The following is a 24,520-nucleotide window of genomic DNA, read 5'->3' as shown; positions in this document are numbered from 1 at the left end:
ATTTTTTGGGCAGCTGGCCAGTACAGGGATTGAGTCCTGGAACTTGTTGTTATCAGCACCACACTCTAACCAACTGAATTAACCAGCCAGCTCTTGAACACTTTTTATTTTAAGTTGGAGCATCCTTGATTTTCTCTAGCAGAGTTCCTAGAATTGCCATTCTACTGGGTCCCTTCATTCCCCCATAATTTTAGTTCTTGAGGTGGGGTACAGTGAAGTAAGTACAGAAATGGGGTATGAATTCCTGTGCTAATTGGAAGTGAGAGTTCATGTAACTATGGATAGTTTTTTCTCCCTGTTGCATCATATTAATAAGCATTACACACAAGAAAGATGGGAAGATGGTTGGAATAAGAAAAAAAAGTCAAGCAGCCTTAAATATGTAACTGTGTGTTAGACTCTCCAAGAAGACTACCACATATAATGTGCAGCTCATCTCAAACTTAATTAACCATAGAAGTCCCTTTACACTAACATCTGGGTGGGGGGGGGGATGATTAGAGTTCAGATAAATGCACATTTGGAAATGATGCCTTAGAAAACAAATGGTAATGCAGACAGAAGTGCTTAGAGTATAAATAGGATGGCTAGGTAATTTATCATTCAAAACAGTTATTGAGAATGAAACAGGGCACTGTTAATAATTATGCCAGGAAAACAGGCATAAACTGAGCTCGTCCCCAGGAAACTGGAACATATGGTCACTCTTTCTATAAGGCACTCTACCAACAGTTCGTTGTACATTCATATCTTTCCCCATATACATTTTCTTCTTAGTTTCTTCAGCTTCCTTGGGAGGAAGGTACAAGGGGAAACCCTACATGAAAATAAGTAATAGCTATGCACTCCTTTTGGATGAAGATCTCTTGAGATCTTCTGTAATGTAATGTATCATTGTGCTTTTCGTGAATTACTAAGCACTCACTTATATGTTCAGTTTTGCACATCTCACTCTAAAAATCCACGCTAACCTAAGAAATAAATTGCAATCTTCTGCAACAAGTTCTATTTCTGTTCTTCATAAAAACAAACAAAGCCAACCAATACCTTGCTATTCTCAAAATGGAACTTGGTATTCCTTATTCTAATTATAGCCTTCCTTCAGCAAACACTTTTTAAACACAGCATCTAAATTCAGGGTCATTGGCACTTTAAAAAAAGAGAAGCTTATTCAGAAATGCTCTGTAAGCTAGAAAGGGCAATATTTTTATAGAGTTCTGGCTAAATATTTTATGACTCTAGGAAGAAAAAAGTTCTAATTTTATTAAAGAACATTTTGTCCTCACATCTCCTTACAAGCTCAGTAAATAGAGAAAGCCCCCAATGCAAAAGCAAGAAGTACCTATGTACTCACTAGAACATAATTATTTTAGAGAGACAGTAACATTAGTAACAGTGAAAGAAATTCATCATTAAGATGAAAACTTCTCTGCGTTGCGTTGCAGGATAATCACATTGTAGTTTTTCTGAAGCAACACAAACATCATAATTTGCATTTTCTCTGTTTCCTTGTAGTCTGATTGTCTCCAAAAGAAGCAACTGGCATTGACATGTACAGACAGAGGACATGGTTGCCCTGACAACAGGCACCATGGACCACATATGACCCCTCGCCAAAGAGCATCTGTGCCTCTTTTTTAAAACATAAAACAAAAACAAACCAAAAAATCTGTTGTCTTCTACTTAAAGTAATATCCCTACTTTTCACTTCTGACAGAAAAATATTGTACCATTTGATTTTAGCTTTCTTATTTGGCAAACTGTTTTCCTGTGGATTTAAGGCTGATTATCATCACCTCTTTGTGTTAACTTCATCACCATGAGCAATACAATCCATTGGATAACTATAAAGTTCTAAACCTCTTTCTGGCATTGACAGTCTAAAGCTCCAGCAGAGGGAGCCCACACATTATTGTTGTTTTCTAAATGTCAATCTGATGATATAATTTTATTTTAATTTTTTTGGTAGTAGAACTCTTGGTAATTTTGGATTCTAGAGATTATCTACCCAGCAAAAATGCATAAATATTCTGATGTCAATTTGTTATTGTTGCAATTTTTAATATAATGAAGTGCCAATATTTCTTAACTTATGTTTATGTAGACACTTTTTAGACCTATTTTATGCAGCTAGTTCAAAAATACCCACTGGGACTGATAAAACCTTTATTTCAGATATCCTAATGTTTTTAGCCATATCCACTCCCCTAAGGAAAAAAAAAAGTTTGACTACAGACAACCAGGGCACACCCACAAAAAGTGTCATGGAACAGTTTTTTAACTAAGCACAAAAAACATGAAGAATCCCTAGATGGTTCCATAAAAAGAACACAGCAGTTTACACGGCATTGTTTTCATGTCAAGAAAGATGTCTTTGAAAATGACATGCCTTCCATAGGAAGCTGTGGGATTCTGGGACCTGCCTTTCTCCCAGAAGACACATTGAGACTCTGGATGTTGTTTATCAACCAAAGAATAATCATCTGCTCATTTATTCCTTCAGAAATATTCACTGATGTCCTTTATTTCAGTCACTGTTCCAAGTTTGGGTAACACAAGCATAATAAAAATAACTACCATTTATTGAGTTCTTCTCATGTGGTAGATTCTAGGCTACATTTTTTTTTTCCAAAGACTTACAACAACCATTTACGATGAAAAACTGCATCTCAGGGAACTTAAATAAATTGCCTATGGCCTCAAAGGTAATAAGTGACAGAGTTTGAATTTACATGCAAATCTTTAAGACACTAAACTGCACACTGATAACCACAGTGAAATATTGCCTTCCTAGACTCCAGGGACTGACAGCCTATTGATTTCACTCTTGCTTCTACTGAAACCAGGATTTCTTGCCCATGGTGAAAAGGCATCTAGAGAAGAAAAGAAAAACAAATGGGTAATATTTGAGTGCTTAACCATGAACCAGTAACCACGCTACATGCTTCATGCATCTTTCTTCATGTTTGCAGCAGCCCTAAGAGATACATATTAACTCCACCTTACATATAAACTAAGGCCTGGGAGATTACATAATTTGCCCAAGATGATACCATAAACCCAGGATTTGAAATTAGATCTTTCTGATTTTAAAATCCTCATTGTCGTGCTGCCTCTACTTACACAATTATTTCTCCCAATCGGTCCCTCAAAAATAGAAAAGTTTCTCAGGTAGTGATTTGGACTTAGTTCATAGTGTGCATTTGTAAGGAATCTTTTAAAATCTCAGCTCAAATATTTATTTGCAGCTAAGTTCCTTGAGGTGTATATATATTTACATCAATTTTTAAGTAAAGACATGGTTTGTTTTACATTCCTTAGATAACACAAACATTAACTATTAATCAAAAAAAGAATCATAGAATTTAAATATTGGACTGAGACTTCATTCAGTCTGATTCCCTTGTTTTATGAATGAGAAAACTGAGATACACAAAAATTGTGACTTGCTCTGGTTCTCATAGTTTGTTAATGGCAACACAAAACTGCCACTCTAGCCCAGGAAAACAAAGTTCTCCTGAGCTGTTTCAAAAAGAAGTCAAGATGAATTGTGTTAGAAACAGATCTGATCCTCAAGTCACCTTGGGTTGTAACATGACGTTGTTGAGCAAGCTAAAGTCATTTTCATGAGGCCCATGCTGGATTTTATCCATGGCATAAAAATTAAAATTAAGATACATTTTATCCAAAGTTTGAGTCACAACTCAACATTTAATAAAATGTTTTAGAATTCTTTTGAGGTTAATCTAATGAGTCAAAACAATAAAGTATTTAGAGCTTTTACTTGGGTAAAACAGCAAGTTGAACCATACAATAAATATTAAAATACTAAGTTCAGAAGACAATGTGATTATGTCATTGGTTTACCATTGTAAACCACTAATTTTAGCTGTATATGTGCAAAAGTATATTGTACATTTTAATTAATTCTCTATATATGATTTTTAGAAGCTCCCTTCTTTCATTTGCAGAAGGAGTTTCTGCATGTAAATTTCAAAACCTGCACAGGTGCACAAGGGCACATATGCAGACACACAGGTGGGCACACACATAAACACACATGCATGCAGTTTTTAAAGCAATACGTGACAATTTTGCCTTGTGCTTAGAGTCACAGTGGCAAAGTTCATAAGTGAGGACAGTCCAGCAGCAAAGTCCTGATGAGATCCTGACTCCTGACATCTGGAGCTGTTCTGAAAAAGTCAAGTCTCTACTGGGGCAAAAGCACCTAAGTGGATAGATGGGTTAGATTTTAGAGGTCCTGCTTTCATAAAGGTCCTCTAATCCTATCAATCTCTTCAGATGTCCATGATAGTATCTCAGCAATGGTAGGACTCACGTGTAAGAAGGTTTGACTGAGCCTTAACTGTGCTATTGGTTGAGTACAAACTTCATAGATTTGCAGAATTGGTCTGTGGCAGAGAAAAATTAGTCAACCATAAAGTAATCTCTGTATCCTAGAAGCCATTCAAAAGAAATTGCAGACACAACATTCAGTTTTAGAGGAACTTACAAGCCATTGGAGGAAAAAAGCCTGAGGGAAAATACCCAAGAAAACAAAAATTTAAAAAACAAAACTTAAAAACAATGTTGTCACTATATTGTCATCCTTTTTTGCTTGTTTGTTTGTTTCCTATAGCTTAGTCCCTGATAATTACAGACTTGTGATAGTTGTTTGGTTGAGTGAGTAAAACCTGGCAGCCAATATTCACTGAGTGCTTTCTGTGTGCCAAGCAGTGTAATGAGAACTTCTAAATACATTATCACATTTAAACCACATTATAATTCTATGAGGTACAGTTGTGGAAACTGAGACTGCTGGAATATACCCAGAGTCACCCAGTGAGTGACAGGCAGGATTTAAAGCAAGATCTGTATTTCTCAGGGACAGTCCTTTTAATCATGAGGCAGGTTTAAGTTGGAGTGTTTCCATCAGAAGCCTAAACAGTTGGTGTATTCTCTGGTTCTATTCACACAAACTTTATTTTTCTTAAATGGCAATAATTATAGCATGGCCATAGTGTTGCTACAAGTTTTCCTGGCTTATGTAAGATTTTCTTTGGTTTGCTGTAAATGCCTCCTTAAGGAACATAGGGACCCTGGATTTAAATATAATTTCAGGTCACTAGTTGACCCAGCTCCAAAATTCCTGTGAAAATGTTTTTTCCCACAAGGGAAAAGATTTATGACATAGGAATTGGTGTACAACATGTCAATTCTTGCCATGAAGCCCAGAGCTAGGCTTTTCTGTGCATAAGTGAACTTTGGATCACTTTGTGTTATAGCAGCCTATCACCTTGGCACCTGGTTATCGCCTTACGGACATTCAAATTCCAGGACAGCTAGAAGAATGACTCTTTTCCACTGAACAGTACTTTAAACAAAACTTAAACCCAAAGTGGGATTTGGAGTTCACCTCTGAGCTTGTGGAAATGTGAGTAAGGTCTAAAACCAGGTCAAAGTGGTCAAATAGCTTAGAATTCATTCTGATATTTTGTTCCTTGTTAATTAAAAAGGAGATTATTTTCTCTTACCAGTACATGGCCTTTGGGTTGGGAATATTGTATAACCCAAGAAACCATCTTAATAAATTAGCCAGGAAATACACTTTTCAAGCAATCTTGTTTTTTGGCCTATGGGGAGACTATATGGCTAAGTGGATGGGGGAGGGGATGGGGGGAGAAAGTAGGGCAGGAAATTTACATGATGAATCCAGGGAATTGCATATTTTGTACATTCAGGATCCACCATAACTCATTGCACTGATCAAATTCCTGTAAAGCAACTTCTAGTATGTTGGGTCTATAGAAAACATTTATGACTATTTTAGAACAGCTTACTTATCTAGAAAAGTCATGTGTTACACAATTAGATAAATTAGTACCTCTTTCTGCTCTCCTCTTGTGATGCTGTACAACACATTAGCTGTATTTTTTATCTTGAGTTACATTTTCTCACAAGATACAAGTTGAGAGAAAATATATGCCTACTGGCCATTCTTCTGCGGGTGACCTCTTTAGCCTGGTATAAATATAAATAAGCATCTTGCTTAGTCCAGTCTATTCCTTTGAAAATAACCTGAATTACATGTGATTTTCAAGAGACAGTCTGGAGATGGAATCTAGAAACAACTAGATTAAGCCACCTCTTTAATCGCAGAATCTTCTGGTTGAAAGGTACCTCAAAGGTCACACAGTACAACCACATTAACTACAGTTTACCATTAACTACAATCAGTTAATATTCATCGAATGCTCACCAGCTCCATATGCTCTACAGTTGTTTGATTAAGAAATAAACATTTTATTTTGATTTCCTAAGCCTTTGTCACTTCAAAACCCCCCAAACAGTTCCTGTTCAATGCTGTTTAGGACACAGCGTGACAGTGGTTGGGCAAAGAACGTGTCTGTGGAAAGTCTGATGCTAGAGTGGTATTGTGTGACTACTGACAGGCTGTTTTGCCTGGTGGCTAAGTACAGGGGCTTCTCAGGAGACAAACTGTCTGGATTCAGACTGTGGCTTTGCTGTTTGCTAGCTCTGTTACCTTGGGTGCTGTACCAATATCTCCAAGGCTCGGTGTCTTAGTATATCAAAAGGGATAGCAATGCGCCTATGCCACATGCTTTTTGTAAATATCAAATGAGATGATACACACACATGTCTTAGCATGACACTTTATACATTGTAGGTGCCTAATATGTGTAGCTATCTTTTTTTTTGTAGTATTATTACTATTCTTATCCTACTGTAGCTTTTATGACAGCAGAATACTGGAACACAGTAGGTGCGCAGTATATATTTGTTGAATGAGTGAATAAATAAATTAATAAATAAGGGGGATAGCTTCTTTAATATGAGGTAAGTCAGTTAGGATAGGTGAATGTCTAGCTTAAACATTTATTATACATTATACCTAGGGACATAATCTGTATCCATACATAAGTTGATAAGGATGTCAAATATGGTTAATGATCTTTGCTCGCTCTTGGAAGCCTATATCTTGATTATAATGGAGTTGAGGTTTAGGGAGAAACATGTGCCATGAGATAATTTTACCCAGAAGGAAAGCTGTCGTCTTTTATATACAGCTAGACATAGGAGGCTTGGCTCAGACCTGCTTCATGGCCTAAACAGGTTTGGTAGGTTTGAGGCAAATAAAATGAAGAACAGCTGTTGTTTAAATAAAGTTGGGCAAAGACATGGATTCAATGCCTTTACACTGATTTTAAGTAGTATTTATATTTCAAGATCCAAAGTGGTGGTGTTAATTTCTATAGTAGAAAGTTGCCGTAAGTGAATATTTTCAGCAGTTTATTTTTCTTCCTCATTCTTAGTAAAGAATAAATGTTTGAATATCTGATATGAATGGTTGAAATATGCAAATGCAAATAATAGAAAAATTTCATGAGAAATCATTAACAACATTAACAAGTGAAAGGCATTTAAGAAATATAATGCATAACATAAACTGCTTTTTAAAAAATAAGTTTTCCAAATGCATTTTTGCAATATTGAAATATTACGATATTTTTTATACTCTTAAAAATTTTATTATGCTGTCATTTATTACCTTCAGCACAGTTCAGTTCATTTCAGTACAACAGCTATTTCTTTTTCTTTCCTTTTTTTTTTAACTCCTGGCTTGTTCCTGGTATAACAGCTATTTCTTGAGTACCTGCTAAGTAGTAATGACTTGGTCCCTGAGAAGATTGCACAATGAGAGAAATAAAGTTAATTTTAGTTAAAGGTGGTAAGTGCTACAACCAATATGAGAATATTAGGAGAAAATCTATGCAGATCAGAAAGGTCAGAAAAAGTTTCCTAGAGGAGATGAAACTTGAGCCGTGTTTTGGAAGGTGAGTAGAAGTTAGTCAGAAGGTGGAAGTGGGGGGCCGAGTTTAGAATAGGGCACTTCAGGTAAAGGGGGCACCATGCCAAAGACATGTGAGGAGGAACTTGCTGCTTGTGAGGAACTGCCAGTCACAAAGGATTCCCATAATGTGAACTGGGGGATGAAGAGGACAGAAAATGAGACAGGAACAGTGGACCGGCTCAGCCATTCACTTCACTTACCGGCATCATCAGATCGTCATATGCCAGCATTTTCAAAACTTGTTCCAATGGCTGTTAACAGTCGTCATTTGGGAAAGAAGAAATCATTAGTGAGAATGCATATGGGATCTGCTGGATTAGATAATTATCTTAGTCAGGGTTGGCTGTTTTAACAAATTATCATAGACTGTGTGGCTTATAAACAACAGGAATGTGTTTCTCATAGTTCTGGAGGCTGGAAGTCTAAGATCAGGGTGCCAGCATGGTTGGGTTCTGGTGGGGCCCTCTTCTGGGATTTAGACGGCTGGCTTCCTGTTGCATCCTCACATAGAGGGAAGAGAGCCAGCTGTACCTCTTACCAGGGCACTCATCCCGCTCATGAGGGCTCCGTCTTCACCACCTAATCCCTTCCCAAAGGATCCACCTCCAAATACCATCGCACTGGGATTAGGGTTTCAACATATGAATTTGAGGGGAGGGAGACACAAAACTCTGTCCGCTTTCTTTACTTCAAGTCTTTCCAGGACCTTTATCATGTAAGCTGCCTTTGTGATTTTGTAAGAGGAGGATATAGTATGCAGCATTTTCTAAATGTGTTTGAACACAGACTGTCCTACAGGATTTGTGTTTCGAGAACCACTACTATAGGCAACTGGGAGTCTCTGAATAATTTTAGGTATAGGAGAATAGTGCATTTGAGGAATAGAGTAGAGGAGAATTGTGAGAGGCTAAAAATCAGATGGAAGCAGATTAATCTTGTATCATGGTAACAGTCCTGTGATGGCCTAGAGAGAGATGGGATGGACCTGACCTTCATCTGTAGACAGCAGTGAGGAAGAGAAGGTGATTGACTGAGAAGCACTTAGGAACCCATGGGAAACACAAATCTGACAGATTTTATTCTCCTATTAATTAGGACTGGATGTGGATGGAGTAAGGATGAATGAATCTATAATGACTCAGTTTTCTGACTTGGGAAAGTGGGTAACAAATGGTGCTTTTCATTGAGATCTGAAATACTGGAGCATGAATTTGGAGCAAATAATTAAGAAAGAGATTTTTAGATATATTAACTTTAAAGTGCCTATGGAATGTATGAGTTGAATATTTAAGTGGCATGGATATGAGAGGCATGAGTATACAGTGGCAGTTCAATCCTACTGAAGGGATAAGGTCACTCATTGAGGGAGGAACATGAACCATTTTACCAAGAGACAATTTGCAAAATGCTATCCCTTCCAGAGAATCCCTTTCAGAGAAGTGGCCATTCGGGAAATTGCATTTTGGCTAATAGTACATTGGCAAATTGTCTGTAGAGAACTGACTTAGAGCTACCAGGAAAAGTATACAATGTGAGAAGAATTCAGGGAATAAATGAACCTTTGGGTTAATAGATGGAAGGAAAAAGAGAATCCCAGAAAGAGAAATGAAAGGCTATGGAATACCACTGCATTTTTACCAGTATAATAATTTATTCTGCCAAATGGACATTTACTTATGTGAAAAGGACTGCTTCAACAGAAGAACTAATAACAAACTATATGAGCTGCATAATGGCTGGGAAAGTGTGTTTGTTCTGTAATGTGCTTAAATGGTCCAAGGTCAGGATTAACTGAACTTTATTTCTATCAGTAGTCTACCATTACCCATGATACTCATTGCTATTATGGGTTTTTAACATAGCTCAAACTAAACCTAGACCTTACTGCCTATTATAGTGATGGGTGCACATAGCTAGACACTTTACACATGCGTAGTTAGTAGCTGCCAGTATGATTCAAGATGGAAATAACATGCGTACTTTACTTCTGAGATCCCTTGCTTAAATAAGAAATGACTAAGATTCTTGGATTCTAATTTTGGGCTCTTTAATAAATGCATGGGTTTCTTCAGCAATGATCAGCTACCTTAAGAATTAATTTTTTATGATATGGCTTGTACTAGGCCCAAGACCTGTGCCTAAGATCTCGGGTCATCAATTAAAAAAATCGGTGTGTGACCTAATGAGTGTTGGAGGCCATGTGGTTTGTAGAATGAACAGAAGACAGGGTTTGCTGATTAGTTTACTTGTTTTTTTTATTTATTACCTACTAAACATGAGATTGGTTTTAGTAAAAAGGGGCAACAGGAGTGTATATTGAATACCATTGCAAATGGCTATAGAGCAGGAAGGATAAAGGGATCAGAGAGTAAACTGGAAATCAGAGGACAAGGTAGATGCCTCATCTACAGTGACTACTTTTCTTCTAAACTCCCTAAAATTTGAGTTTCAATTATTCTAATAAACTATGAGGATATATTTCTGGAATGAAGGCCCTGGGTTTTAAGCTCCTAAAAGGATAAGAGAAATAGTTGGAGGCTGTGCTTGAACAATGTTAACATCTGTGAATGGAGAAAGTGATTCTACTGTTTTATCTACCTAAATCCAGGAAGCCAGACATCGGTGTCCTACACTTTCTTTTAGAGAGAGTGGGAATATTTCCCTCACATTTCTATGCTGTGCTATTCCAGCCCTGACATCTTGGGACATGCTGTGCTCATACCTGAAATGCTCTCTTCCTCTTATTCATCCAAATTTTGTCTGTCCTTCATGGTTCAGCTAAAGATGTCTTTCCTCCTTGAAGATTTAACTTCTCTTGTTAATGTCTTGAGGCTCTATATCATTATTTTAGTGAAAAAACATTTATTGAGTCAACCATGTATCAGACTCAACTCTCGGACCAGGAATATAGCAGTGAACAAAACCAAGCCCTCTCTCTCATGGAGCTTACATTCTACTTAGGAGAAAATGACTAAGAAAATAAATTATCTCTTTCTCAATGGATAAATATGGATAGATAGAAATAGAGGTAGATCTAGAGGTAGAGATGTAGATGGATGGATAGACGGATGAATAAATACATGAATACATAGAGATAGCTGATAAAGGCTATAAAGAAAAATAATAGAACAGTGACAGCTTGTGTGTGGTGGTGGGTTGACATTTTGGCCAGGATATTGTTATTATTAATCTCTGCTGCCATATTGTAAGCTCCTTGAGGAGAAAGACTCTGTTGTTCTATTTCTTTTATCCTCTCATCAGTGCCTGGGCACAGAGCTGGACTTGGATAATAGGCTTAACAAATATTTGTTTATTGACAGTTTTTCACTTTTTATCCAGACATTTTGGCATCACAGAGGCACAGCTTTCGTTCCCACTGAAATGTCAACTTGGTCAAAACAAGCTGGCTTAGAGATTTACTTGGTTTTATATTTAAATGCAAAGCAAAATGCTCTAAGTAAATCCAATGGGATTCAGTAACAATTTTTGGCAGCAGTTTCCCCTTCGTGCTTCTATTTTTTCTTTCTTGGTTTTCCCCGATGTCTTTGCATTACTGGGAGATTTCCTAGCTCAATTAGTGTGACTCCACCCAGTGACCTTTAACCCTCCTCTAAACAGATGAACAAATCAAGCCAGAAAGGAAAAGAGGGTCATGGCAGTGGTGCACGGAGTAGGAGTGTGTGTGGACTAAGTTCTTTCCTCCATTTAGGCCTCACCCTTCTCTAGTTCTCACTAACCTGTTGCAACATTAAATAACGTTGCTAGTAAAAAGAAAAACTGGATTCTTGCCCAGGAAGTTATCAGGGCAATGCCGGGAAGATAAAAAAAAAAAAGAAAGAAAGAAAGAAAGAAAAAAAAAAAAAGTGGGAGAAGAGGGAAGAGGAACAAGGAAAAAAATAAATAAATAAATCTCAGGGCGTCAAAACTGAACCAGGCCAAAAATTGTTTTTCCAGGCTCTTGTATCAAAGGTGGTGTCCTCAGATAGAGTTTCTCAAACCGAGTGAGCTTTCAAACGGCATTAGGAGGAATTCCGCTGTGCTTGGAGTTTGGGAAATTTATAGTATTCTTGGAAAGGATTTTTAAACATCACTAGTTTGCAAAAAAAACAGAACCAACTATTTTATTTACTCGGTACTGTTTTCATTTTTCTCTCCTATTTATTACTGCAGTCTTACTTTATAAAAACAGATGAAAACTGCACTAATTGGGCTTCCGTGAATACCAAGCATTCTGCTCATGCTACCTTATTTCAACCTCACAATTATCACTGGGAGGAAGACATGCCTACTTTCCTGTCACAAAGGAAGAAAAACCCATGTTTGGAGCAATTAAGAGTCTTCCCCAAAGCACACAGCAGCTAAGTATCATGGCAGGGTTTGAACGCAGGTCTCTGGACCACAGGCAGAGTCCATGAATTATTTATAGCCTATCAAAGGTATCAAATTGTTGGTGAGACATTACAAGTATAGTACTGATAGCTGAAAATAGAGTCACTATCCTGGCCACCACAGACTCCCCCACCCCCAGATATGGAGGGATGTGACTGGAATAACAGATCACACTGCCTTTTGCCCTAGCTTGGCACAATCCATATCTTCTGCCTACTTTTTTTGTTTTTTTTTACTGGTCTGATTCCTTTTAGGCCCTGGGCAAGTAATCTGGCTTTTATGAGTATGATTATTTATAGTCATGTCTCATTTGGTTGCCATGTAGGAATTTATCCTGAAGATTTCCAACTCCCTTACAGGTGTCAGATAACCCTATCATGGGATTAGACAGTATCTTGATAAAAGTCAGGGGAGAATGTGAAGAAAATGAAGGGAGGGAAATTTTTTACCTAGTAGATATGAGAGGTACTAATTCAAAGTGAAAAATAATATTTGGTTTTGGTGGTAGGATATTAAAATCCTAATTTGGAGCCTGTCCATCAAGATACAAATTATGAAAAGTAGGGTGAAAATGTTACAGGAGTGAGTTAACCGGCTTCCAATTGAATGCCACTGTAACCTGGGGTGAATCTTTGAGCCATAGTTTTCTTATCCATAAAATAAAAGGGTTTATTAAATTGTACTACTCCAGAATTTTATGATTTTTTTGTTTACCTGTTTAAAATTGATCATATGTTTTTGAGCCCCCAAAATGACTCCAACAAACTGAGAAGAAATTTTTAAGAATTTTTTTTTACTTAACAATTATCCAAGTCTTAGACTAATAGTACAAGAATCATGAGCTCCTAATCTGTATTTTGGATTCTAATTCACCTGTAATAGCATGGATTTAATTATCCTCACCACACCATGGCTATTTGTGAAAAATGGGCCCATTTGGGGGTCATGAGCAGGGAGATTTGGAGGTCAGGGCAGTAACATTGACTCCCTTGCCAAAGAGATGTCAGTATCATTATGCAGTCCATCTATGTAGAACAAGGCCCCCTCAGGACTTTTACCTCATAAAATCAACAGAGCGACCTGTCAGGAGGCCAGCAGCCAGAAGCAGCAGGCCTACAGTAAGGGAGAGGAGCCAAAAGTCTGCTTCTTTTGGTGGATAAATACAAAAGCCTCCGCCAAAACCATGGGGACAGCTGTCATGCTGAGGTCGAAGTACAAGGTTACAGGACACGGCATCCAAGAAGAGGTGTAAGGACAGACAGGCCAACACTTCAGCAGTGGCTAAAGATCAGAAAGAAAAGAGCTTTTCAGCTGAGTGGAAGACAGAAGCATAAGGAGTGCTTATAGCAAACAATTTCCAGTGTAATCTGGAAACACCTAGGGAAGTCATTGAAACTTCGTAGTGAAACCACAATAACTCTGTGGCCTCAGTTTTGGCGGGGACTTATGTATCCATGCGAAACATACAACATTTCTACCAAATTCAGCTCAAGATGAGCAAAAATGTAACTCAGCAGATAGCAATGCATTTATGAATTTTCAGGTATTGCTGAATGTGGAAGCCTTACATTGATAAAGCATAGTCCATTGGTATTAAAGATGCATGCTTTATCTTTCCACAGCCTCTGGCAGTCTGGTGAAATGTGTATCTATGATTTTTCTCTTTTTAACACAGGATACACCAAAGTCATGTACATATTTCTTTAAATTCTTCTATTTAGAAGTATGTTTATCTTAAAATCTTCCCTTTGTATATTGGCCTGAATAATTTTGATGCTACAACTTTATACTCTCAGTTTGATTTTTTTTTTTTTTTTAATTAACGGTTTTGCTCCCTTCCACCTGATCCCATGACTGGGCAGGTTATGTAGTAGTATGTGTGTTGGGATTTGAGGGACATTGCCGTTTGGCTTATAGTTGGATTCGGGGTCATATGACAGTCATACTTAAAATGGGTTAACTTAAAAGAATATTTTTAGAACAAATTTTCAGGTCGTTGTTTTTTGAAAATCTGACATTCATCAACCAAAGGTGAATATTACCATTCTGGAACTGTAATTTTGCTTTGCACTGATCACGAGAAGGTCTACAGTGTTTGTAGCTGCCCCAGAGTCATTCTCTTTAAATGAAAATTGGCTGAAATCGAGCAGTATGTCTGTAGAGCAAACTCCACAGGCTGGTGACACTTGTGGGACAGAACAGGAGCTATGGGCCATCTGCAGGAAGATCAGACTGCCCACATTCGGGGGGAGGGGGAGGAAGTGGGGGCAGAGTGGGTGATGAGGTGGGGACTCACTGCTAACCAAAATAAGGATGGAGAAATGATAGAAATTATTCCCTTAGGGAGCAGGTGTAGGGGGCCTGAAGAAAGAAGTCACACTCTTCAGGCAAGAAATAATCACAGGGGTGCCTGGGCCTTCCAGTCCAAGCTTCCTATGAAGGACTCGAATGGAAGCAGGAGGACGAATGGAAGCAGGAGATGCCACAGCTCTGCTCTGCCTCAGGAGAAGTGTGTGGGAAGTGGATCCAAGAAGCTGTTCCTGTGGCTGGTTTCTGGCCCCTGCTCCATCCCAGGCTGCCATCCTAAGAGGTAGGAGCCCACAAGTAGATTTGGTGGATGAGGGGGCAAAGAATGGACAGCAGAGATGACAACAGTTGTGGACAGTGTAAGGATGTGCTGCTGTAGTGGGCAGCAATGGGTTCCCTGGGTGGCAGCAGGGCATGAGGCCAGAGTCGTCCCAGAGCCCCCTGGCAGCCAGGAGAGGGAAGAAAGCAGAGCAGGGGCACACCCTCAAGTTTGTGGAGCAACTGTCATCCTAGCCTTGCTGCTCTTTTGTCCCCACTTTCTGCTTTCTAACTATTTCCAAGCCTGGAGAAATGCTTTGATGGGTAAAACTGAATTTGAGAAGAATGAATGAAGAATGAGAGGAATGAGAAGAATGAAAGAAGAACTCACACTGGGTATTAGAGGTTTATGTGTCCATGAACTTACTTGATTAGATTGTTACCTACTTTGTATGTCTGCCAGCAAGTCATTTTAAGAAAAATAAAAATAAAAGATAATATGTCTTTCATGCTATTTCATGATTCAAAAGCATTTTCACGTATATAATGCCAGTTGTTAAGAAACATAAGATGCGCAAAGTTTGTCTTCCCATTTTCATAGACTAGAAACCAAGGTCAGGATGAATCAGTTAATGATCAAGGTACATAGTCTATAAGTGAATCAGGACTTGACTCCAGCTCTTCTTTGTTTCTATTTTATTCATTTTTTATTTGAATAGTTTATCCATTCATATGATTCAAAAATCAAAGCTATAACAGCATTAAGAAACCCCTTTCCAATCTTTGTTTCTGTCTGCTCCAGTCACCCTCTCTATAAACAAAAGATTTACTGTATACCCTATTTTATGGCCCTATTTTTTAATGCTCAGTTAGCGATACATATATCCTGGAGATCTTTCCATGTCTATGCTTAGAGAGCTTCCTCCTGGATTTTTATAGCTTCCTAGTCCTCTTTGGGTATATGTTTCACAGGAAATATTCCACGTTCACATTTGAAGACTTTTGGATTTTTTTGCTATTACAAACAAGGTTGTAGTGAATAGCCTTGAACATACATTGCTTCGTGTATATGCTTCTGTAGGATAATTCCCCAAAGCAAATTCTGGGTTAAAAGATAAATGCATTTATAATTGCATAAACATTGCCAAATTTCTCTTCTTAGGAGTTATACTATCACTTTCACCTATAATGTAAAAGACTGTCCGTTTCCCTGTAGACTTGATATTGTCTAATTTTGGAATCGTTGCCAACATGATTGTTGAGACTGATTGCTTGGTATAGTTTTAATTCTCATTTTTTCTTCTGTGCTATGAATTACAATTATCCTTTTCTCTGTAATTTGTCTTTTGATTTTGCTCATAAGATACTTTTTGATTTGATATTCAGACTTTTTATATTTTTTTTGTAGTCAAAATGATCAATTTTTAAAATAGATTATAGATTTCGTGTTAGAAAGGTCTTAATCTAAGGGTGTAAAGAAATTCATCCATGTTTTATTCCAGTAATTTATTTTGTTAATGTAAAACTTCAATTGATATGGAGTTTATTTTTGTGTATAGTTTGAGGTATGAATCCAACTTCTTCTTTTTCCAGATGTTCAAAGACAACCCAATTGTCCTAACACCATTTATTTTTTAAAAATCTTTCACCCACTGATCTGAGACGTTATCTTGCTCATATACTAAATTTGTCTAAGTATTTGGGAATACTTTTTTTGAAACTAATTTCCTAATACTTCAAGTGCAATTGTGTTTCCTCTTCACCAGGCTTCTCTAGGTAAAATATCCTTTGATTTACTCATCAGTAGCTTTTTATGCCAATTTTGAATTAAAAAAGTGGGAAGGAGATGTGATTATCTTACACATAAAAGAAATAATATTAAGGAAATTCATGTATAAGTCTAGAAGAAAAATAACTTTCCAAATACCATTGCTAGAAAATCTTCAAACAACAGTGTTTTTCTCTTATTTCTAAAGATGTTGCCAAGTCATTTCATACAGCTCAGAAGGTCTTCTACAAGTGGTCAAAGGAAGTCAGGGAACACACGATACTCAAGGTGGGGGGACGAAACCAGTAACATATATACCCCTCCAAGCGTGAATCTCCTGCTGCTAGTCACTGCCCCCTTTAATTGGAAACTTCAAAGTTTTTGCCATAATAGAGAAAAGTAATTTACTTTTTTTTTAAAAAACAGTATCAAGCCAAGTAAAAAGGTTATATTGCATTCATATGTCTACAGTTAGACTTATTTTCTGGCAGCAATACATCTTAGAGTACAGCTTGCTTATTTGTGCAAGAGAGATTAGGATAGTTTATTGGCAAGTTCAAAGATATTGCTTCAGTTACTCTACTTGCATAACAAGGTATAAAAATAAAACCAAAGCCAATATTCATGAGGTCAGTGTGTCCAGGTTAAGAATGTTTCACACCAGGGCTGTGTGTTTGAATCTCATGTCCTCATTTTCCCATGAAGTTGGTAGAGAATGCAGTGTGAAACCATTTCAAATGCTTTTCATTGGTTCCTCCTTCTCCGAGATCGATGTTGCTATTTACAGCAAATCTCCTCGAGAAGGTAATCAGTATTTGTCAGAAAATGCTGATTCCTTGCCTTCTAGTCTGTCTTAAACCAATTCTAATGAGGATCAGTGCCCTGAACTCCCACTAATCTTCTGAAATTGCTCCTTTCAAGGGAATCTACCACCTCCATGTTGCTAAAACTATTGGTCAATTCTCATTCCTCATCTTACTTGATTTGGAAGCTACATTTGTCATAGCTGATCACCTTCCTCCTTGAAACGCATACTTCATTTGGTTTCTGGACACACACCTCCCTGTTTTTTCCTACTTCACCAGCTACTGCAGATTCCTCTTCATTTTCTTAACCTCTTAACACCAGGGAACCTCAGACCCCAGTTGCTGACCTTTTCTCCTCCCTATCTTCCATTACTCCCTTGATGATTGATATTTGTTGACTAAATGGGTGAATCAATGGGCATAGAAACAAAAGGAGCCTATCTTGTTCATAAGGTAGATTTCCCAAATTATAAGATAGAATAAATTTTGGTCTAGTATCCTCGTGGATTCATTGTAGGATTTGTAAACCTACTTTTTCCTGGTGCACCTTCCTCACTATAGATAGGAAGGCACTTCAAAAAGTTCATAGAAAGATTTGTATTATCTTTTAATTCTATTTTTCTACAATTTTGTTTTTTTCTTTTTTTGTATGTGGCTGGCTGGTACAGGAATCTGAACCCTTGACCTTGGTGTTATAATGCCCCACTCTAACTAATTGAGCTAACTGGCCAGCCTTTTTCTACACACTTTTTGAAGTACATTAAGTAATAGAATTTACTGGTTATTAACATGAGTAGAGTGACACAAGAGATCTCCAGCACTCATGACAGTGCCTGATTCATAAGAAGGAATGGATAATAAGCTTCATTGATCTAATTTGAACTTCAGTTTATTCCCTTCACAGCTCTTTCCCACATTGGACTACAACCTGTGGGTATACAGGATGTGGACTTACCATAAGAAAACTGATTTTCAAAGAACTGGAGCAAGGTCTCTCAGCCAGTGAGTGGTAGAGCTGTGAGCAGAACCCAAGTTCTCTGATTCCAAAATCCATGCTTTTTTGCTTGACCAGACTTGTACTGCTTGCTTTGACCACATTTGTGATAAATTACATTAGTCAGTGAAGGGATGTAGGTAAACTGACTTGGTAGATGCATTTGGTATTTTTTCATTCCCTTGATGGAACTAATAAAAGGACAGACAAGTATAAAAATACATGTTTTGTAGAATAGCAGTTGTGAGAGCAGACACATCCTTGCTTTGTTTCTGCTCTTAGGTGGGGAAGCATTCTGTCTTTCACCACTAAAGTATGGTGTCAGTTGTAGATTTTTTCTAGGTGTTCTTTACCAAGTTGAAAATGATTCCCACTACTCCTAATTTTCTGAGAGTTTTTCTTATTGTGAATGGGTGTCACATATCGTCAAATGCTTTTTCTGCATCAATGTATATGATCAGGTGATTTTTCTTCTTTAGCCTGTTAAAATAATGGTTCACAATCATCAATTTTCAAATGTTGACCCAATATTTCCCAATTTTCTATTCTTGCTAAAGCACTTAGCATTTTTCTTCTCAAATTGCCATGACCATGATCCAAAGGAGCCAGGAAAGTTAAGAAAATTGTTTATTGGTGGACTGAGCGTTGAAACTACAGATGATAGCTTAAGAGAACGTTCTGAGAAACGTGGCACATTCACAGATTGTGTGGTAATGAGAGACCCCCAAACAAAGCATTCCAGGGCTTTGGTTTTGTGACTTCTTGTATTGAAGAGGTAGATGAAGCAATGTGTGCATGAACACAGAAGGTTGGTGGGCGTGTATTGGAACCAAAGAGAGGCGTTTCTAGAGAAGATTCTGTAAAATCCGGTGCCCATTCAACAGCGAAGAAAATCTTTGTTGGTGGTATTAAAGAAGACACAGAAGAATATGATTTGGGAGACTATTTTGAAAAGTATGGCAAGATTGAAATCACAGAAGTCATGGAAGATGAGTGGGAAAAAGAGAGGATTTGCTTTTGTAACTTTTGATGATCATGATACAGTTGATAAAATTGTTGTTCAGAAATACCACACTATTAATGGGCATAATTGTGAGGTGAAAAAAGCTCTTTCTAAGCAAGAGATGCAGTCTGCTGGATCATAGAGAGGCTGTGGAGGTTAGTCTAGCAACTTTATGGGTCACAGAGGAAATTTTGGAGGTGGTAGAGGTAATTTTGGATGTGGGGAAACTTTGGTGAAAGAGGAGACTCTGGTGGTGGAGGTGGTGGCAGCAGAGATAGTTATGGAGGAAGTGATGGGGGATATAAGGGACTTGGAGGTGAGGGTGGCAACTATGTGGTGGTTCTGATCACAGTAGTAGAGGGGACTATGGTAGTGGTGGACCAGGATATGGAAACCAGGGTGGTGAGGGATATGATGGTTACAGCGAAGGAAGAACTTTATGCAGTGATAATTGTTGTGATGGTGGGAACTATAATGATTTAGAAAATTATAGTGGACAACAGCAATCAAATTATGGACACATGAAACGGGGTAGTTTTGCTAGAAGAAGCTCTAGAACTCCCTATGGTGGTGGTTATGGATCTGGTGGTGAAAGTGGTGGATATAGTAGTAGAAAGTCCTAAAAACAGCAGAAAAGGGCTACAGTTCTTAGGAGGAGAGAGAGCAAGGAGTTGTCAGGAAAGCTGCAGGTTACTTTGAGACAGTTGTCCCAAATGCATGAGAGGAGCTGTAAAAATCTGCCATGGAAAGAAAGATAATCCATAGTCAGAAAAGCTACAACAACTTAAACAAGAAACCTTTGCTTTCAGGACTGTCATAGCCACAGTTTGTGAAAGTGTCACTATTGATTAATGCAATGTAGTGTCAATTAGATGTACATTCCTGAGGTATTTTATCGGTTATAGCTTTTTCTTTTTCTTTTTAATTACATCAGGCATGTTGCCCTATAAATTCTGGTAGTGGTACCAGGAAAAAAAATTAAGGAATGAAAAAAATATATATTGATCCAGTTTTGTATCCATGAGATAAACCCAACTTGTTCATAGTATATAATTTTTTTTTATAAATGGCTCAATTCTATTTGTTAATATTTTGTAAAGAAATTTTGCATATTTTTTGCTAATTATTTTTTGCCTTATTTTTATTTTTATTTTTTTGCTAAGTGAAAAGAAGAAATCTACAAAAAACTTCTAGAACTAATAAATGAGTCTGCAGAATACGAATATTTTGCATCTTTTTGGCATTTTTTTGCTAATATTTTTAAAATTATTTTTATGATTTTTTTTTTTTATATTTATGAGGGGTATTGGTCTATAGTTTTCTTTTCATGTACTGTCTTTGTCTTGTTTTGTATCATGGCAATAAAACCTTCATAAAATGAATTTTGAAAAGAGTTCCTCCTCTTCTGTTTTCTGAAAGATATTGTGAAGAGGTTTTAGCCAAGGAAATAAGGTAATAAAGGGAAATAAAAGGCATACAGATTGGAAAGGGTGTAATAAAACTGTCCCTATTTGCAGACGGCATGATGGGCTACATAAAAAAATCCAAGGAATCTACAGAAAAACTTGTAGAACTAATAAATGAATTCAGAACGTTTGAAGGATACAAAATAAACATCCAAAAGTAAATTATATTTCTATATACTAGCAATGAAAATGTAGAAACCACAATTAAATAAAGAATATCACTTACAATCACTCAAAAAAAAAAAAGAAATATTTGAAAATTAACAAAACATGTGTAGGACTTATATGCTGAAAACTAAAAAATGCTGATGGAAGAAACTAAAGATCTGAAATGAAGAGACATACCATATCCTTGGATTAAAGGCTCAGCATAATAAAGATGCAAATTCTCCCCAAATTAACTTGCAGGTTACAGGTTTCTATAAATATTTCAGCAAGATTTTTTATAGGTATAGACAAAATTATTCTAAAATTAATATGGAAAAACAAAGGAACTAGAATTGTGTAAACAATTTTTTAAAAGAAGAGTAATTTGGGAAGAATCACTCTGCCTAAGTTCAAAAATGATCATAAAGCTTTTGTAACCAAGACTATATGCTTGAGCTACTGGACAAAGGAGAGACACATTGATCAGTTGGACAAAATAAGGAACTTAGAAATAAACCACAGAAATACAGCTAATGTCCAAGGCCTGATTATGAGCTTATACTGTAATTACATAAGGTGTAACCAGTGCGGGAAATTGGGTGAAGGATACGTAGGTCCTTCCTGTACTACCTTTGCAGCTTCCTGTTATTATTACAAAATGAAAGTTTTAAAAAAAATTCATGCTTATTTCAATGCATCTCATGGTAATCTAAAGAAAACACCGATGCCAAACGTCTTTTTTGAGACGTGATGCTAATTATTTTTAAAATTATTTTCTACAAAGGTAAAATTATACCTTAAAATTAACCATTTTAAAGCCTAAATGTCAATGGAATTTAGTAAATTCATAATGTTGTGCAACCAGCACCTCTGTCTAGTTTCAGAACACTTTCATCACAACACAAGGAGACCCTGTACTCGTTAAGCAGCCACTTCCAATTCTCCTTCACCCACAGCCCCTTGCAGCCACTAATCTGCTTTCTGTCTTTATGGATTTATCTATTCTGGATATAAATGGAATCATACAATACATGACCTTTTTTGTCTGGCTTCTTTCACTTAGCACAATGTTTTGAGATTCATCCATGATGAATATATTTTATAGCATATATCAGTACTTCATTCCTTTTTATGGCTAAATAATATTCCATTATATGGATATACCACATTTGTTTGTTTATTCATTCATCTGTTGATGGACACTGTGTTGCTTCCAACTTTTGGTTATTGTAAATACCGTTGCTATGAACATGTGGTGTCAATTCAATGCAAGAAAATAGTTGTTCCAAAACCCCATGGTTTTCTTGTGGAAAATGTTTGATTCATGTTGATTATATACAAATAGTACAATTACTAACTCCAAGCCATCTATAATTTATTTGGGAAGAACAACTTGTAACTGCTATTTTTCTAGTCACCTCATTCATCCCAGGTATAAAATCAGGTATCGGAGCAGTTGGGAGTAAGAATGCAAGTAGTGACTGCTTATTTTGGGAGAAACAAATAAAATGCTTCTTGAGAACAAAGACAAAATGTTATCATAAATAGCAATTGTTAAATATTAGATGAGAGTCAACATTGTGCTCATAAGTCATCAAGACAAATATTTTATTAAACCTTAAGAAATACAAATTTAGGAGATAAATTACTTCAACAGTAACAAAACAATATCAACCATGGAGGTGCTTAATCTCCTGTGTCCAGTTTACTTAACATGTGGTCCTCTTTGTGTCATTAAATGCTCCAAAAATTAAATATGCAACACTTTAAAGGCACTAAGGTCATATCTGAGTAAGTTTACTCTTTATTTCTTTGTATTGTACCAATTCAGTTCTTTTCACAGCATTTCTTCTTGATTCTCAACAATGATTACATATTAGACCCATCTTTTGCACTTTTACAAATACCAGTGTTTAGGCTACACCTCAGATCAATTGAATCAGAATCTGTAGGAACAAGCCCATGCATCTTTATTAACATAATGCTCTCAAGTGATGCTAAGGTGTTGCTAGGGTTAGGGAGCAATGAATCAAACCAGTGGTTCTCTAACTTGGGCGTGCATCATAATTACCGAAAGGTTTGTTGAAAGAAGTTGGGTCCCACATTCAGGTTTCTGATTTAGTAGATCTGGCACAGGCCCTGGATTTTGCATTACCAACAAGGTCCCAGATAAAAAGAACAATGAATTAATCTTGTCCTTTATACTTAGTGAAAATGAAGGTACAATTGGTTATAGTCCTCCTTAGAAATACCTTGAAGCTGGTTTTTTTTTCACCTATTTTAGATAATTTTCATTAGCATGTTAATTAAAATGATCAGACCTTGAGTCAGATGGCTCGATTAAACACTACTTCTTCTGTATGACCTTAGGTAAGTTCTTTATTTCTAAAGCTTCAGTTTCTTCATCTGTGAAATGGGTATGGTATGCCTGTTTTAAGGGTTAAATTTGATAATTTATGTGAAGTGAGTGATGTACAGTAAATATCATGTAATTATTAACTTCTTGGGGTAGCTTTTATTTTCAACTCTTACAACTTCTTTTTAGTATAGTTGTCTAACAAGTTGTTTGCCTCTTATTGGATTAACAAACAAGCAAATATATATTAAAATCAGAAACGTAATTAATTTGGGAATTCAAATGAGCAGATGCTTTAAAAGGACAGACTAAGGTTTTGTAAATATGCAATGGTTAAAAGCTTTAGTTCTAGAGTTAGAAAACCCTGGGTTTGAGTTCTGCCTGAAACTTTTCTAAATTTGTTTTTTCCTCTGTACAGTTATGTTAATAAAAGTCCCTACATACTGGGTTGTTAGGATGATTGTAATAGATGCGATCATGCAAGTACAGTGATTAGTATAGTCCTTGATATATCATAGGTACTCAATAAATGCTATTAGTAAACTGAGGGTTATTGATTCCTAACTACTCCTTTAAATTTTACCTCTCCTTTCTCTCTTTTGAAATGATACATTTTTTTATGGCTTTTTGGGGGATGACAGGAAGGAATGTAAATTCTCCAAGGGGAATGCAATTCCTGAGAAGAAATTTGTTTACTATTTCCCCAACACTTTAAAAGGAGTGAAGATTTATTCTTCAGATACTAAATAACTTCACTATTCTTTGCATTTCCAGAATCAAGAGAACAGCTATTGAAATTCTGGTCAATCATTAGTTTCAATTTCAGACCTTCAGTTGGGCACTTCTGTTAGCACACAGCATTTCGAATAGAGCTGCTGTCAATCCCTGCCATAACTTCCCTGGGTGGGACCTAGGGAGGTTCTCATGCTTTCTGGCAGCCTAAGTGCATAAGCCTCTGATTTAAAAGCTTTTTTTGTATTTCTGATTTGACTACAGAATGGAAACAAATCCCCAAACACTGTAGACATAATGCAATGTTATCTTGAGGAATTGCAGCCACAACAGTCTTTTCCATAGATATATTGACAGGAGGAATTGTTTTACTCATTTTGCAAGAGAAAACGACTTTACTCTTGATAGCACTGAGTGATGT

The 24,520-nt window shown here is 36.8% G+C and overlaps 2 pseudogenes; one reads left to right on the top strand and one right to left on the bottom strand.

Moving 5' to 3' along the window:
- The window catches only part of LOC134363695 (phosphoglycerate mutase 1-like), an 84,435-nt pseudogene extending 69,591 nt beyond the window's left edge, over positions 1 to 14,844 (bottom strand).
- Positions 14,845 to 14,907: 63 nt separating this feature from the next.
- On the top strand, positions 14,908 to 20,021 carry LOC134363694 (heterogeneous nuclear ribonucleoprotein A3-like; annotated as a pseudogene).
- The last annotated feature ends 4,499 nt before the right edge of the window (positions 20,022 to 24,520 follow it).

This window comes from Cynocephalus volans, chromosome 15 (assembly GCF_027409185.1).
Source record: "Cynocephalus volans isolate mCynVol1 chromosome 15, mCynVol1.pri, whole genome shotgun sequence".
Lineage (NCBI taxonomy): Eukaryota > Metazoa > Chordata > Mammalia > Dermoptera > Cynocephalidae > Cynocephalus > Cynocephalus volans.
The sequence above is the reverse complement of the archived record's forward strand: the minus strand, read 5'-3'. Positions and strand labels throughout refer to the sequence as shown.